A 17285-nucleotide genomic window follows, 5' to 3' on the forward strand; every position below is an offset into this window, starting at 1 on the left:
ATAGCACCTTCATATTGGACCAGATGTCCTATATTTTCCTAGGACAAAATCTGCACTCTAGAAAAAAAAAGTTTAAAACACACCACTTAGAAAATACTGGGAAAAAAATCTCTATCCATAAGCCTATTCCCCCATTACAAAAATTTATTTGCTAAGAACCAAAATATTTCCCAAGTTTCCCAGGCAAGATTCCTAAAAACTTAAATATGATTTATTTTAAAAAGTAAAAGAAAAGAAACAGATCTCCTGGTGGGAAAGGCAATTGTTGGGAGTGTGTTTCCGTGGCTGGCTGAGTGCCCTGCCCAGGTCAACATGGACTGGGGACAGTACGAAGTCGTTTACGGGCAGCAGAGAAATGATTTTAATTCCCATGCATGTCTGAGCAAATTGCCGAAACGTAGCATGGGTTTTCCTGTGTCACCAGTTAGTAACCGGGCTGGATGAGGGGTTAAACTCCTAGAACACTGTCCATAGGGCTATGTGTCTTCACGAGGGCAGAGCCCCTGAGGACCTGATTGTGAAGCCCTGTCCTCCACTGCCCTGTCCAGCTGACGTCCACCCTGAGTCCCTGCCCTGACGGAGCTTGTGTTTGGTGGGACGTACGGACAAATGCACGGACATTTAGACAAACGGTCCTCTTAGCTGGTGATCGATGCTGCGGAGAGCACATGGTGGGGTAAGAAAACGCAGGGGGGGTGGGAGGTTTTTAGGGTGGGGTGACTGCCTGGGGGACATGGATGTCAGTGAAATGATGGAGCATGAAGATGGGACAGCTGCCCTCGGTAGAGGGCCGCCGTGAGAAGGTCAGCAGGGGCAGAAGAGGACAGCGTGGAGGGCAGGAAGCCTGAAGCCACTCTTCCTGGACTCAAGTCCCGGGACGGGCCCTGAACCTGCCCGGGTTCCCTCTCCACGCACCTCCCTCCTGGGTGTGCTGTCGAGACTGGAGGGGCTGGTGCCTTCGCTCTGAGACCCACCTGGTGAGAGGTAGCTGCAGCCATGCCTCGATGGAGCGAGGGCAGACCACATGATGGGCACCTGTCCCTGCAAGTCCCCTCCTCCTTCATCCCAGGGCAGGGCCAAGGGGAGGATCCAGGGGGTGGAACGCAGCTCCCAGAACTGCAGTGTGAAAAGGCTTTTTACCCAATGTACAACTGAAGGGCTACCTGATGAACCTTTGGGACGGTGGCACGTGTCTGTTTCAGCCACACACGTGTCTCATCCTAACAATATCTTGTTATTTTAACAACTGGGGGAAACAAGATTGGAGCTTCTGCAGCAGAGCAAGAAGGCTGTCTTGGCTGGAGAAGCAGCCAGGGCTGGACTGTGGGAGACTGGGGGGTCCCAGTAAGATCCAGGGGTTGAGCACTGGGGGTTGTATCTGGGTCAAGGGTGCTGATCTGTGTTTTCAGCGGGTGACGTTAGCTGCTGTGCTAAGAACAGACTCCGGTCAGTGTGTATTCAGAGGAGACCTGCAGTCTGCAGCGGTCTGCAGGGGGAACGGAGCCAGGCCAGCGCCTCTGACGTGAAGGGGGAGCGGCAGGTGGGCCCATCCTGTGGTGACAGCCAGACATGGGTGCAAGGGCCCAAGAAGGACCCAGGATGGCACCTGGTTCTTGACCTGAGCAGCTTCATGTGGAAGCTCTTTTGCGTCCCAGAAGGGCTGTCTCCTTCCCCGACCCTCCCCACTGCAACCCCAGGACTAAAGCACCTTCAGGAAAGCTCCCTAGTGCCCTGCGGAAGTGGCTCGGGCCACCTTTGGGAAACAGCCCCTTTGTCAACACCTGTGGGAATTTTACCATTTGCATGTCAAACGGACCTATGCAGTGTCACCTTCTCTAATGTCTGACACAGTTGTGTTTGTGTTATTTCACAATTTAACTTAAATATCTTCTCCTTAAGATGGACATTGCACCTTTTTTTTCAGATTCCACATATAAGCGATATCGTATGATATTTGCCTTTGTCTGACTTACTTCACTTACTATGACAATTTCTTGTCCATCCATGTTGCTGCAAATGGCATTATTTCATTCTTTTTCATGGCTGAATAATAAAAAGATACAAATGAACTTATCTACAAAACAGAAATAGACCCACAGACATAGAAAACAAACATTACCAAACTTTGGTTGCCAAAGGGGAAAGGGGTGGGGGGGGAATAAATTAGAAACTTGGGATTAACATATACTCACTAGTATATATAAAACAGATATCAACAAGGACCTACTGAATAGCACAGGGAGCTACACTCAATATTCTATAATAACCTGTAAGGGAAAAGAATCTGAAAAAGAATATATACATATGTATGTATAACTGAATCACTGTGCTAACACAACCTTGTATATCAACTATACTTTAATTTAAGAAAAAAAGAAAATAAAAAGAAAGATGAACATCGCAGGGAACTGGCCAGTGTTCGATACCTCCTGCCATGAAGGCCGTCAGTCCCAGCCAGCAGCAGAGCGGATCCCACAGCTGGGAGAGGCCCGTTGGCAGGACCTTATCAGGCTCCTTCAATGGTTACCTCCTGGGATGGAACTTGCAGCCATCTGCAGCTTTCCGAGCCGTTGAGAAGCTGTTTAACCTTCCTATGCTGGTGTGTTTAATTAAGGAAAACCATGTTGCAACTTTAACCAGTAAGAAGGCAACAGGAACCCGGGGTTCTCCGTGGACCCGCGTTATACAGTCTGCCCACATCTGAGCTTCAGTGAGCCTTGGGGCCAAGTCCGGGGAGAGGCTGGGGCCCCCGGGCCACACAGGGGTGGGGCATGTGTGCACACAGAGCAGTGGCCCTGACACCCTCAAGCAGGCTTCCTCCTCCAAACTCGATTGCTGCTGTTTCTGAGGATATGGGGCCCACATGGCAGCCCTTCCCACCCCAAATCCCTCTCTCCACCCGCTAGCCCCCCTCCAGGCTGGGCTGGGGCCTTGTCTACACTCCTGGACCCCACTGGCTGATGCCACCCACCCCCTGCTTCTGCTCTGAGGTCACCTTGTTACTGGTTGATCTCCCCTCGGTTCTCTGTGCAGCCTCATCCTCTGCCTCCCCAGAGCCTAACAAAGACCTGTCCTTTGTTATAAAGCAGAAACTAATAAAATCATAATAAATAAATAAATAAATAAAAAATTTTTTAAAAAAAGGACCTGTCTTGACCAGCTCCCAGCAGAGCCTGTTCATCACGTGAACGTGTGGTTAAAACAAGTGTGGATGCTCAAATGTGAGCCACGTGGGCACTCTGTTTCTAGAATCCCTCACAATTCCTAGCACTTCTAAAGATTCATGCGTAAAGTTTTAGGTGAACAAGCCTGACTATCACCCTGAAAATGGACAACACAAAATATGCTTGACATGTTTAATCAATAGTTTTTGATCCTGTGATTGAAGAGGACATGAGGATCTTTGGGGGAGCAGGAAGTTGCTTCTCACTGACAGGAAGAGCTCAGGGAAGCCCCACATGGAGAATTTTAAGTCAGGTTCTCCCCCAAACATTTTTCAAAGGCACACTGTACAAAACCAGCAAAAATCATCAGTGCATCATCCTGTCTCCCAGGCCCTGTGCTGCTACACCAGAAGCTCTGTTTAAATAACATTTCCTACTAGAAGCACAAGGATGCACAGGACATGCAACCTGCCCTGGGGCCCCCGGGTCCAAGGAGACATGTCTGCTCCAATCCCCAGTCGGAAGGTGTCTGAAGAACAAATTCTTGTCTTTTGTGCACAACTGTACACCTGGGAAACGGACAGCTGACTTCATGGTATGGGGCCGCCCTGAGGGCTGGGGGACCATGTGGGCTGCACTCTGTGGGCTCCACGTTCCAGGACATGGGTTTTGTCAGCTCCACCCATGGATGAGGCAGCTGAGCCTCGTGGTCGACAGCAGCAGGTGACGGAACTGATGTTCTAATCCAGCCTGGCTGACCCCCGGGCCCCAGGAACACTGCACCCCACAAAGTCGCTCTTCAGAACTGCAGGAGGCCTTTCAGCCATTGTCCAACAGGGCAGTCGGTAGCATCCCAGTCCTGTGTGAGTTCAAGGCCTCAAGGGCACCAAATTCTCCCCAAAATCAGGGCCTTAGAAGTCAGCATGGAAACACAGATGTCCCTAACCGAAGAGGAGACAGCACAGACAAACCAAAGTCGTTCCCATAGACACAGCCACCCTTGGTGAGAGCTTAGCCGTGCTGAACCCTGGGGGAAGGGCCCTACAAACCCAGGCTCAGGGAACGCTCGCAGCCAGAGGGCGTCACCAGGCCCAGAGAGGAAGCCTGGACACAGAGCGCTGCAGACTTCTGCCCACTGTCACCCGACCAGGTGTGATGGGGCTGGCATCCAGCTCTGGTCCTTTGGGAGTTGACATTGACTTGCCCCACCGCCCTCCTCTCTCCCCGTGTTGGCAAAACATGGAGAGGGGCCTGCAGGAGTGATTTCAGAGGGGAAGCATGCAGGGGGGAGCAACATGGCATAATCTGTTCAACTGACATCAAAGCATGTGGTCAGGGCCAGCAGGTCCCGCCGTGAGGCTTGTCACTCACCCACTGAGCAAACGTGCACCAGGCCTGAGTTAGGTGCTGGGGTTTCTCCGTAAAGTACTGCCTGGGTCTATCTAAACTCACCTGTGAATCTGCATTTTAACACTGCTCTATCCCTTAGAGCAAATGCACTCTGAACTCACTCAACGAACCTGCACGCAATTTTTTTTGCACCCATAAGAATGGTAATATTTTTCCTGTTAGAAAGCTATGCATGACTAGTGTAATTCTTGCAGGGGTGTTGCAGTAACATTTCTGAAAGAATGGTAAAGATTTTGTGTTAATATAATGTGACCCATAATTAATTCTGATGTTTAGAGTCAGAAGCTGAGGATGAGAAATCAAGAAATGTCTTCAAAAGCGTAACACCTTACTCCTAAACTGAGCTACTGTGTCTAAGCATCTTATAAAGAATAATATTCTGGACTCATTTTTATAGTAAGTGACTGATGATCTTTAAATGATCTGTGATGGGATAATTAAATCTAATAGCATGCTGTTTCTTCCAAGAGCATGCTGAGGTTATTATATTGAAACACCCGTGATTTATTGAGGGAAATGCAGGTGCAGGTCTGAGGAACTCTGGAAGCCTAATTCCCATTCATAACACGGAACCCAGGAAAATTGATCCATGATCCGTATGGACCCTGGAGAAAGGGGTCATGTGGGGGGAATTATCCCCCAAACTTAACCAACTTAATATTGTGCAAAAACTGGGGTTTCCCATCCAGAGCGTGTTTTAGCATTGCAGCAACAAAAAGTTTTACCAAGGACAGTTTAAGCTTGAACTAGAGGAGACTACAGGGGAAATGTTTAGGTTCCTGATTAGAGAGAGGTTTGGGGGGTTGCAAGTTGCAGTGAAGTGATGCTCCAGGTCAAATCTTGTACCAAGAAAAACACTGCCATAGCAGAATCTGATCCAAAGTAAGGGCACTCGGAAACCTCAAATTTCCCAGCAAAATAAAAACTGTGTTATAAAAAATGTGATCTGCACACTTACATTTCCGACCATTGTTATTGCTGCCCATAAGAGAGTCTTTGCTGAAAACGCCCTCGGGGGCTGGAGTGAAGAGCTTCCTCTGTGTGTAAGGACAGAGGGGTCTCCTAAATGACCATGGGCTGAGGACAGACCATCCCCCTAAGGAAAAACGCCTGAGAATGCCTTTTGCTCCACCATCTTGATCATCTAATTGCCCAGGGTTTAAAAAGGAATCCCGTCTAACCCCAAAGCGATGATGGGTGATGAATGGTCTGGGAGAGTGGGGACCACTGGCCATTCAGGGGAGGGCGGCAGGCTGATTAAGAAATCTCTAGTTCTTTCTAGTTTTGTTTCTTGTCTGGACCATGAACTGTAGCAAGGAGCCTCCTAGAATCTGTGAGAGCATCCAGTGCTCCATCCAGTGTTGAGAGAGGGAGGGGAGAGGGTGGGGGGAGAGGACAGCAGGGGAGGGGAGACTAGGGTAAGTCTGTTTGGCCGTAAAGCAGTGAGGTGGGCACAGGCGATGAGAGGGTGGCCCCGAGCCTCGGGCACCGCCAGGTACTGAGATGCGCAAGCCAGGGCATGCAAAGGCCCCAGGAGCGGCCCATGAAGATGCCCAGAAACACAGTCCTGGTGGCCGGGCTGGTTTGCTGAGCAGGAACCAGAAGTTCCAGCTGGCTCAGCAGAGTGCCCACGCCACGCCTTCACCCCAGCTCCAGGGCCGGATGGGGCTCTTCCCCGACTTGAGAGAGAACCGTGATGATAAGGGAGACGGCACAGATTTTCAGGGGGCATCGTCTGAACCGCGGCACTGAGCTAAGAGGGAATTACACTGTGGAGAAACCCCAGCACTTAACTGGAGAGCAAGTACCCAGAGTAATTAGCTGTGATTCTTAGGAGTCCTCAGCCCTTAAGTCCCGTGTTGTGACAACAGAAGGAGCGTGTTCTCTCCTCCTCTGATGAGGCTCGCAGCAGGGAAAATGCTGCTGGGTGTCCTGGATACCATCACCCTCCTTCCTCTGCAGCCGCGTCCCGAGGGCTCTGGACGGTGGGGGGAGGGGTCTGTTTGTTAAGACGTCTCCCACAGTCGCAATTGGCGGACCCCAGATTTGACCAACAGGAAAGTTGGGAGGATGAAGGAATGGAGGATGGGTGCTGTGCCTGACAGGTGCCCGGCTCCCGACCCCGCCGCTGGGGTCCAGCTCTTGGAGAGCGAGGAAGATGCCGCCCGTGAGCAGGAGGCCACCATGGCGTCTCCCCCATCTGAGAGATGGGCACCGCACTCTCATTCTCTCTCAGCGCCGACCTGGGGTGATGCACCCTCCTGCATGTCCTCTCCCCAAAGGGCCTGGCCACCCACCCCGTCGAGGCCACAGCCCCACCAAAGCTGCCCTGGGAACTAGCCCAAGCCTCGCCTTCTTGGTGCCCACTCTTTTTAAAGCGAATCTAAGATGACAGGAATTTGTTAGTTGGAAAGTTGAAACTTCTGCTGGGAAACAACTGATGAAAACCTGTAGGAACCGTTAGAGCAGGCGGGTCCCAGCCGCTGACCCATTTCTGCCACGTGTCCTGAGGGTGGGCAGGAACCCAAGACCCCCTTGGTGGTGGGAGTGCAGTGGCTGCCCCTGGGCACATCAGCCAAGATGTCCAGTGCGTCCGACACCAGAGGGAGGCCCCCAGACACTCAGGGAGCGCTCACGGCCTGGCTCGGGCCTCAGCCCCCACGACCACTGTCCCCACAGTCTTCATCCTGTGTCCTCACAGATGCAGGCACAGCCTCTCGTGTTTACGGCGGGATCAGCTCTCTGTCCATCCGGGTCCACCAGGCTCAATCGGCAGGAGAAGCATATTAGTATTTTGCAGGACTTACCGCAAGGCATCACCTCCCAGCCTGTGGGGTCTGGCGAGGCAGGTCTGAAGCCCACAGGGCAGGCCAGGCTGGGCCCCTGGGCACCAGCCTATATGCTGCCATCCACACATGAGATTTCTCCTTCAGGGCAGCCTCAGCTCTGTTCTTGAGGTCTTTCAACCCATTTGATCAGGCCCACCCACGTGATCCAGAATAATTTCCTTTCTTTAAAGTTCCTTGGTTATGGGCTTCACTCAGGTCTGCAGAACTCCCTGGCAGCGAGACCCAGATGAGTATTTGATAAATAAGAGTGCTGCGGCCGAGTTACCCACAAACCTGACATTGCTCTGTCTTGCTGGCAGGCGGCCCCACTATCTGAATCTGTGGGTGAACAGCAGGGGATTCGGGACCAGGAAAGCTTCCCACCCCCTCGTCAATATAGGAACAAAACCTATACATCTTTCCAGCCTCTCGTATGTCTCTGCTTGAGCTTCATTTTCCAGAGATGGGACGGAAGCTGGAACCGAGACTCTGGAAGTCAGGGTGTGTGTCTGAGAGATTTAGACGCCAGGTCGGCAGCCCAGCGGCATTCAGGGCTCCTTCGAAGCAAACTTTGTGTGGAATTCAGGAGACTAAGAGTCCAGCCCTGGAAGGTCACGCGTTGTGAGGTCAGGGCAAGTCACTGTAGTTTTCTGCCCCAGTTTCCCTGTCTACAAAATGAGAATGAAACCACTTGGTCCTGTGGGTCATTCAGGGCTGCTTGAAAGAACAAGATTCAATAAACTTCATTTTTTTTACATCAAGATGAAGAAAAGAATAGGATAAATTCATGGCAAGAAGCTGGTTTCAAGGAAAAATAGACTTCACTCCCTCCCCTCACCCTCCACCCTGACTCCGGCTCTAGTCCCACCTGGCACCTGGTCCACGGAGGCCGGGAAATGTGTCTGTGGAGCAGGTACAAGGGCTCTGCCAGCCCCGCTCATGTCGGCCTCATGTGTGCTACTCAGGTGTTGAATGGGGCAGACGCCTCGACGGGGCCCCCATGGCCGGGCAGCTCCCAGGAGACCGGTGTTCACGCCAAGATCAACGAGAAGGGCTGTCGGAAAAAATAAGGTGTTTGAGGGCATCAGAGAAAAATCTCAGGCCAAAGGACTTGAGTGTCTAAAACCCAGGAGGGAAAGAAACTGGAGAGGAAAACAAAACTGTAAGACAATAAAATGACGTCTTTCATGTGTTTAGAGGAAGAAAAGGACTACCTAAAATTCTACTCCCAGAAAAAAAAAAATACCCTTCAAAAGTGAAAGAAAAATAAAGAGACCCTAGAGAAGTGTCTAGAAAAAGGGCATCAAAGGGACTTCCCTGGTGATCCTGTGGTTAGGACTCAGCGCTTCCACTTCTGGGGGCACTGGTTAAATCCCTAGTCAGGGAATTAACATCCAGCATGCCGCATGGCATGGCCAAAAAAAGAAAGAAACAAAAAAGGCATCAAAGCATCACATCTCCAGGAGAACATGGGACGCCGTCTTCAGGCAGAAGAAAGTGGTCCCACTCAGACACAGCGACACAGATAAATAAATACAAACATTTACTGCAAATGCTCTAAGGAAGGACCCAGGACATGAGCTCTGCGGGGCGTTGGGTGTGCACACGTGCATTTAAGAGGCTGTTGGTTTCATGGCTGCTTTTCAAAATCGCATGGACACTAACCTCAAGCCTTCTTGGGCTGAAGGACCACACTTCTTTGTCCCCGGCATCCTCCCCAATATAGATGCAGCTCCGACAGCATCTCTGCCCTGGCAGGCGGGTACCACGCACCCCCCGGCTGCCCCAGCCTTGTCAGCTGCAGCACTTTGATCCAGAAATGCAAGTGGGGATGGAGTGAACAGAAGGTCCCCATCCTGTCTGATATGTGGGAATAAACAACCCAACAAGGATGACCAGAAGCTGAAGAAATCAAACCACACGGTGGCAGGAGGCATCCTCTGAGCCCTGAGGTGAGGGGTGAGGTCACCAGATGAGAGAGGTAACGGTCAGCCTGAGGTCCACGCAGCTCCAGACGCAGGGCCGGACTCTCAGGCTCTGGCTCACAAACTCCTGAGGGAGCCCTCGCATGGTGTCAGAGGCAAAGGAGGAAACCGCGAAGTTCAAGGCTCTGAAAACACACCTCTTCACATGTGGTAGGTAGGACGTGCTGTTAATGTTTGCGTCTGTTTATTTGATGTCAGATGGCATAGAAACTGAGGCTGAACACTGATGGGCCACAAACTAGTCTTCATGGACTTGGGACACCCACCCCTCCTCAGACCCTTGCGTGAAGACCCCCACTCCACTCTAGAATCTGTGCTGGGGCAGGTGGAAGGGTCTCCTCTCCCCGGGGCTGCGGAAGGACCTGTGCCCAGGAGAAAGACTGCTCCAACCAGACCCTCCTTAGATGCACTGCAGAGTCAGGGCTGACCTGGGCTCTCCCTGCCAATACCTGGGACAGGTAAATCCAGGTACCAGGAACACGTGTGCTAGGCTCTTGTCTGGCACTTGTAACATCAGCTTTATGACTGTGATGTGGTGCGTGAGACGTGATGGCCCGAGTCCTGCTGGAACACAAGGGCCTCCTTTGCACATTCTAACCAGGGATGTGCAAAGGAGGTCACAGATGGACGCAAGGTCATGTGCGTATTGGGCATCTCAAACAGTGAGTGGAAAGGTCACCCACTTCTCCTGCGTGCACTGCAGACACTTCTTTCTCCAATACTCGGCATCCTGCACCAGAAGGACAAGACACTGCTTCTGAGTAGTGAAGGCAGCGGGCCCGCGGGACCTGTTCCCACCTTGCGAAGACCTGCAGGTGAGCCGGTGACCGGTTTATTTCAAAACCACCAGAGTCCTCACGTTAAACTTGGTTGTCATTTTATTATCTCTCACTTGGTTTCCACCCCAGCATCTGCAAGCAGGAAATGTGCATCGCTCCGTCCCTCCTTCCCCACAGGCACGTGGCTCCACCGTGAGGGCTGGACACCAGGGGCTGTGCAGGACAGGGAAATGGGTGATTACACTTGTGCCCCCTTCAGCATTTTCTAAGGTCTAATTTGAACCTGCATGATTGCATAGGAGTTTAGGGCTATGCAGTCTTTGGTAAATTAACCTAAATTAGGCTAAGCTTTACATTTTGTCATCAAAAATAGGAATCATAACCCAACATGTAAAATTATCATAACAGAAAAATGAGATACTATTACTCAAATGTTCAGTATAGCCTCTGCCACATGGTAAACACTCAGTGATACTTAACAAATCAAGAAAAGGATACGCTTCCATTCTTTAAAATCCAACCACTATAAGAGAGTAAACACCATGGGCACTGCCCCAGCGCTTAAAAAAAATACATATTATACTGTTGAGAGAGAGAAACAGAGAAATAGCGAGTGAGAGAGTAAGAATGCCCTCCAAAGTGGTTATAATTGAGCCATCTGACAAAGACTATAAAACAAGAGCTTTGGGGCTTCCCTGGTGGCGCAGTGGTTGAGAGTCTGCCTGCCGATGCAGGAGACACGGGTTCGTGCCCCGGCCTGGGAAGATCCCACATGCCGCGGAGCGGCTGGTCCCGTGAGCCATGACCGCTGAGCCTGTGCGTCCGGAGCCTGTGCTCCGCAACGGGAGAGGCCACAACAGTGAGAGGCCCACGTACTGAAAAAAACAAAAACAAAAAAAACACAAGAGCTTTGCAGGTCTCTCAAGCAACCCCACCTGAACCCTTGAATCAATTCACCAGATTGAGACACGCCCCATTCTGGCCCCAAGGCACGTTGACCAACATCCAGAGCACACCCAGTTCCCACTTCTCCTTATTCCCTCTTCATCTGCCCCTCCAGTCGTGTGTTCATGAATCATGTCAGTTGTGTGTGTTTCCAAAGTTGTTTAGGGCAATTATATTTGTTATATAAGTATATTATTTAAATATCAAAACCATTAAAACGTGAATATAAAAGAAAAACAGAGTTTTTAATAAAAATTGTGTCAAATACACTAGAAAAAGTGAGAGGGAATGGCCCAGGGGAGCCTGCTGGTGTTTTCTCAAAGGCAGCAGTGAGAAGAGGAGCTTCACCCACACAGCAGTGGACCCACCTGCCACAAACGCCCCTCCAGGGACACCAGAAGACCACCGGGCGCTCTCCTAGAGCTAAGGGGGAAATTGACTACTGTCCACTCGGAAATCAGTGAGCGGCCAAATCATCCCTCCAGATTGAAGGGAAAATAAAGGCACATTCAAAGACAGGACAGTAAGACTCAGGAAGCCCCCCTGCCAGATGGAGAAAAGGGCATGGTCAGTAAGAAAAAACTGAACCCATGAGCAAGAGCTAAGAGGCCGAGAGAGATGGTAAACAAGGAAATTGATAAACTTAGATAACTTCAGTGAGAGTTTCATAACAAGGAGACACAGAAGTGCTAGATGACTAGTTTCTTAGATAGCCTGGTGGGAAAGAGAGACTGGAATTAAGGATTTCTAGGGTCCCTGTATAATCAGATGATTAATAGAGATATTGATTAGCTTTATCCAATTTATAGTTAGATCTGAATTTAAAACCAACAGCGGGAAAAGAAGGAAGTAAATTGTATTAATGTAATAGAAGATGGGGAAAATGGGGGTGGGAAGCAGCAAAAGCCACAGCAAATAGGCAGTAAAATAAGATGAGATTTTGTGACTTAGCGTTTGGCAAAGGTTTCTTGGGACACATATGGTAATAACTGTAAAGAAAAATTGATAAATTGGACATAATTAAAATGTAAAACTTGTGTTTGTTAAGACACACCATTAAGAATATGAATAGGTAAAACACAGACTGAGAGAAAATATCTGAAAAGCACATACCTAAGAAAGGACCAGTTTGGAGGATGCACAGAGAAATCATACAACTCTATGATAAGACAAACAACTTAATACAGAAGTAATTGAAGATTCACTTCATAAAAGAAGATGTGAGAATAGCCAATAAGCACAATAAAACGTATTCGGCATCATTAATCATCAGGAAAATACAGATTAAATCCGCACTATGACATCACTGAAATGGCACATCCCGCATTTAGGACAGCCCTTTAAATGTGAAACACACACTCACCTACTCACCAGCACAGCCTCTCCTGGCTATTCCCCCAAGAGAAATGAGTGTGTCCACAAGATATCATGTACACAAATGCTCACTGTAGTTTTTTTCCTGACACCCAAAACCCAAGCGGCCCGCTACCCACCAACGGGAGAGCAGACAACAGACAGCGGAGTGTGTTCAGACCACAGGAGCCGCTCCTACTGCCACAGGACCTGGGTCAGTGTCAGGAACAGTCCCTGAGGGAACGAGGTCTCACACAGGAGACACCGATTCCACTCCACACCAAGACCTAGAGGAGGCAAGACCAATTAGGATGGAAAAACAAGGCAGCTGGAAAAGCCAGTGGTTGCCTCTGGGGGGCTGGGGCCACGGAGGAACTGGGCAGGGGCCAAGGGAACTTCATGGTCTAGAGAAATGCCTGTCTTTTTAGAGGATCAGGTTTCATAGGTGGATACATTTGTCAAAACACAGGGAAGGTTCATTAAGATGTGGACATTTTCCTTATAATTTACAAATATTTATAATATTTATCTCCAAATTTTAAAAAACTATAAACAAATACAAAACTTTAAATAATAATGTGCATGCTGAAAATTTAGGAGGAAGTGTACGGAGGTCTCTACTGGCTTCAATATATGTTGGAAACAGTGTAGACGCGAGGGTGTGTCACGAGGAAGCACAGGGAAGGGTGCGAGAGAACCGAGGCGGTGGGTGAACAAGTGTTTGCTGTAAAATCACAAAATTCTTGCCATTTTGCCGTGTATTTAAAATTTTTCATTAAAATGTGGAAAAAGTTAATGTGAAAAAAATTAATTAAATGGTAAGATTAAGACCAAGTATGCTACCCATCAAACTAAAGGAGACTGATTAGCTCCCTGCACTAGATGCACAGACACAGGCCACCCCTCATGGCATCCTTTCTGTGCGTTAGGAACCACTTACGGGTCACGCTCAGGGGAGGGGGTCACGCCAGGGCTGGGACCTCAGCATCTCCAGGGGCATCTTAGAAGACCCCCCAGCACCATCCCCTCTGCTCTGGTTCCTGTCTTCCTCAAATTTCTCCTAGTTCTCGTCTGAGTGATACTCACAGCCTATGACCACATGTTTGTCCTAACCTCTCCTCCATGCCCTGCCTTCCCTGGAAGCATCCACTGGAAGCATTTGGGTGACGACTCCAGGTCTTTCTGCTCTGATAACACGTATATCTGTGCACACTTTTAAATAAGGCCACAGTTTCCCACATGACGAGCAGATGACCTTCATTCTTGTCCTCAGTTGGTCAGCTTAACAGACAAGGGAGGCCATGGCCTCCATCCCCCCGCTGCTCAGACAGGGTCCAGCAAGTGCCCATGTCTACAGATAAAACCTGCACTCTTAGTGGGGACAAGAACTTTTTTTTTTTTTTTTTAACAAACCCTTGTGTCGAGGTCTGACTTTCAATAGATGGTAGCGAGGAAGCTGCTTTGCCATGTATGAAATCCCAACCCTTTCAAGGTTCTTTTAAAACCCAAACTACTTTTGCATTAACAATGTTTTGACTATTTTTTGTTTGTTTGTTTGTTTGTTTGCGGTACGCAGGCCTCTCACTGTTGTGGCCTCTCCCGTTGCGGAGCGCAGGCTCAGCGGCCATGGCTCACGGGCCCAGCCATTCTGCGGCATGTGGGATCTTCCTGGACCGGGGCACGAACCCATGTCCCCTGCATCGGCAGGCGGACTCTCAACCACTGCGCCACCAGGGAAGCCCAACAATGTTTTGAGTATTTGAAAACTCATTTTTCTCTTGAGCTATTAGGTGCAGCTGTAGTAATTCATGTGATGTCTAGTAGGGAGGAGTCTGAGTTCTAACAAAGCACAAACCTGCCCAAGGACAGGATGAGAGCTAAAAGGGAAAACCTGAGTCACGCATCTAGGCTTTAAAATATGTCATGTGATCTCACCTGCAACAAAACCATCCTGGGGTTGACATGATCCATGGTGTCAAAGAGAAAAATCCAGCCAGAAGGGGCTTCAGAAGAGAATCAACCCTCAGAGAGGCATTTCTGGGAGAGTTCTCAGGGAGCTGTTCTAGCTCTTTTGTTGTAAAGAAAACTGAGGAAGGTATTGATGCTATAAGGAAACTGCAACCAAGGAATTTCCTGCTCAGAGACCACATGCAAATGAAACTAGGAAATATTCTGGTGGGTAGACACGAATGCTGAGAATGCCAGTCAATGGAGATGGATGTTATTTGAACCAGGTGATGGGTGGACCAATCACAAACCACTAAGCTCATCGTTGGCGTAAATTAAAACCTGAGTTTCCAATAAAAATATTTGTGCCTTTGCATTCTCTCGCCCTCTCCCAAATGGCGGCCTCAGCAAAAAAGAAGAATAAGAAGGGGAAGTCTGTCTCCCTGACAGACTTTCTGGCTGAGGATGGAGGGAATGGTGGAGGAAGCACCTATGTCCCCAAACCAGACAGCTGAGCTGATGAAACAGATGACCTAGAAAGACATGTTTCAACTACTGGCATAGTAATGATGATGACATGTATAGGGCACCTCCAGTTGACCGTTGCATCCTGCCCACTGCTCCACAGGCTGCTTGGGAACCCGAGCCATTGACTGGAGCCATCTTCCCAAATTGCCACCCTACACTGCTTTTCTAGGGAACCTGCCCTATGATGTGACAGAAGACTCCATTAAGGAATTCTTTAGAGGATTAAACATCAGTGCAGTGTGTTTACTGGGTGAAGCCAGCAATCCTGAGAGGTTGAAAAGTTTTGGTTATGCTGAATTTGAGTACCTGGATTCCTTGCTCAGTGCCCTGAGCCTCAGTGAAGAGTTTCTAGGTAACAGGAGAATTGAAGTGGACGTTGCTGATCAAGCAGAGGGTAAAGCCAGGGATGATTGTTCTTTCGGCTGAGATAGAAATCAGGATTCTGAAAAAACAGATACAGATTGGAGGCCCGTCGTGCTGCAGCTTTGATGGCTACACACCTAGAAGAGGTGATGAAGGCTTAGAGACAAATATAGAGATCATTATTATTCAGACCGATATCGTGATGGGTATAGGGACAGTTACCGTGATGGTCCACGCCAGGACATGGATCGATATGGAGCCAAGATTGCTATGATCACGGAGGCAGCAGAGATTACAGTAATGGCTGCTATGCCAGGATGGGCAGTGGAAGAAGAGCGTTTGATAGTGAGTGCCACAGGGTGACGTCTACAGAGGAGGTGAAGACGGCTATAAAGACAGATATGACAGACAGGATGACCAGTCACGGAGCTCCAGAGATGCATACCCTTGGGATGACTGTAGGCATGATGATAGATGTCCCCCCAAAGACCCAAACTGAACCTAAAGCCTTGGAGTACTCCTAAAGAAGATGATTCCTCTGCTAGCACGTCCCAGTCCAGTCGAGCAGCCTCTCTGTTTGGAGGAGGAAAGCCTGTTGGCACAACTGCTAGAGAACAAGTAGAAGAGCCACTATAGAAGGAACAGGAGAAACTGCAACATCAGCTGGATGAGCCAAAGCTAGAACAACGGCCTCTGGAGAGATACCCAAGCTGGCAAAGTGAAGAAACTCAGGAACGGGAATGGTCAAGGACAGGAAGTGAGTCATCATGGACTAGGACCTCAGCCACATCGGGCAGAAACGCACGAAGGATAAAGAGTGAGAAGTCTCTAGAAAATGAAACACCCAATAAAGAGGAAAACTGTCCGTCTCTAACTTCTAAGCCTCCCAAACCTGAACAGCCTCTAAAGGTAATGCCAGCCCCTCCACGAAAGGAGAATGCTTGGGTGAAGCAAAGTTCTAACCCTCCTGCTCAATCTCAGAGCTCAGACATAGAACAGCAGTCCCCTACAAGTGGTGGAGGGAAAGTAGTTACAGCTCAACCATCTGAGGAAGGACCAGCAAGGAAAGAAGAAAATAAAATAGATGGGGTGAGTGTCCCAAAAGGTCAGAGTGGTAACTCCAGCCATGGTCCAGGAAATGGAGGGAACAAAGACCACTGGAAGGGGTCAGATAGGAAAGATGGCAAAAAGGATCAAGATGCCAGATCTGCACCTGAGCCAAAGAAAACTGAAGAAGATCCAGCCTTGAAGTTCAGGTCTGCAAGGAAGTATGCTGCTCTCACCACTGATGGTGAAGATGAAAATGAGGGAGAAGATTACACCAAATAGACCTCTGCATTCTGTGCTTTCTCCTAGACTCTCTCCCTGCTGGAACATTCGAGAGCAAATCAAACCTCTATCCAGACAAGAAAAAATAAAACTCACCATCTCTGGAAAAGAAAAATTTGTAAAAAGCACATACTCTTCCCATTCTCAAAGAGGTGTCTTCACTTTGTTTCTTAGAGACCTCCAACCCCATGTAAACTGTCTAGTTGTAAAGTGCACTCGACACCCAACCACACACTCCAGAGTTGCTGGGACACTCACAATGTTCTCTTCACAGTTTCTCTACAGTCCTGGGATTGTTGATTATAATACTAACTGTATATTTACCTAAGAAGCTTTCTAAAAATCCAGTATGAACAAATTCACAAGTCAAAAAACGTATTGTCAAATTATGCATCCTGCTTTTGAATTCAGGAGTGATGGTCACTAGCTCTGGTGGATGAAAGATAGGGTCACCTTCCTTGACACGCCTTCCATGGAGAAATGGGGTCTATGTCCCCTCCCCTTGGACCTGGGCCAGCTCTGTGACTGCTGACTAATAGAACACAGAGAAATGATGTGACTTTCCAAATCCAGGTCTTAAAAGAATGGCAACTTCCTCTTCTGGTCTCTTGGAAAACTCACTCTTGGAGCCCAAGGTAACCGTGGAAGAAGTGT

The 17285-nt window shown here is 49.1% G+C and overlaps 1 pseudogene across 1 annotated transcript; it reads left to right on the forward strand.

Moving 5' to 3' along the window:
- Positions 1 to 14806: 14806 nt before the first annotated feature.
- LOC309805425 (eukaryotic translation initiation factor 4B-like) lies at positions 14807 to 16631 on the forward strand (annotated as a pseudogene). Its single transcript has one exon. The product of its transcript is annotated as a eukaryotic translation initiation factor 4B-like (transcript).
- The last annotated feature ends 654 nt before the right edge of the window (positions 16632 to 17285 follow it).

Source organism: Mesoplodon mirus, assembly GCF_964341445.2.
Source record: "Mesoplodon mirus genome assembly, chromosome: 5".
NCBI classification, from domain to species: domain Eukaryota; kingdom Metazoa; phylum Chordata; class Mammalia; order Artiodactyla; family Ziphiidae; genus Mesoplodon; species Mesoplodon mirus.